Genomic DNA, 503 nt, shown 5'->3' on the forward strand with positions numbered 1-503 from the left:
CAGGAGGCCCAAAGGGGAGGGGTGAGGAGCGTGTGAATGCAGAGGAATAGTGACACCCGAGAAAGGCAAGGAATAGCTTTGTTTTATTCTTCTTTGGGGTGGTTGGGTGGGAAGGTTTACATTTTGACATGGGTGAATTTGAGATGAAAATGCCCAATGCCCAACTGAAATTACAGGTTTTAGAAAGGGACCAGAGAAAGTCAAGTCTATTGGCTGAGACCTCAAATATAGGTAAGGTCAGCCCAGGGGGTGAAGAAGAACGCAGGGGAGCGGGTCCTGGAGGTGTCAGGGCCTCATCCCTTGCCCCCTGTGCAGCCACATGCTCTCACGCCCACTCGACCAGCATCCAGGCTGCAGTGAGAACTTTGCATTTTCCCCCAAGTCCCGCCCTTGTAGGCGGGGCGAGGGAGCCACGCAGCCGAGTCACCAGGAAGAAGAAGCCGGGTAGGCATGGGCGTGGCCGCCGCCGACCCCCAAGGCGGATCTGGGAGGGGCACCCACAG

General features: G+C 56.7%; 1 protein-coding gene across 2 annotated transcripts in view; it reads left to right on the forward strand.

Moving 5' to 3' along the window:
- The first annotated feature begins 376 nt into the window (after window positions 1–376).
- The window catches only part of HTATIP2 (HIV-1 Tat interactive protein 2, 30kDa), an 18260-nt gene continuing 18133 nt past the window's right edge, over window positions 377–503 (forward strand). For both annotated transcript variants that reach the window (XM_005869400.2, XM_014542234.1), the window contains exon 1: window positions 377–444. The gene's annotated coding sequence lies outside the window, so the exon portion shown is untranslated. The remainder of the gene's footprint in view (window positions 445–503) is intronic.

Source organism: Myotis brandtii, unplaced genomic scaffold (assembly GCF_000412655.1).
Source record: "Myotis brandtii unplaced genomic scaffold, ASM41265v1 scaffold293, whole genome shotgun sequence".
NCBI classification, from domain to species: Eukaryota; Metazoa; Chordata; class Mammalia; order Chiroptera; family Vespertilionidae; genus Myotis; species Myotis brandtii.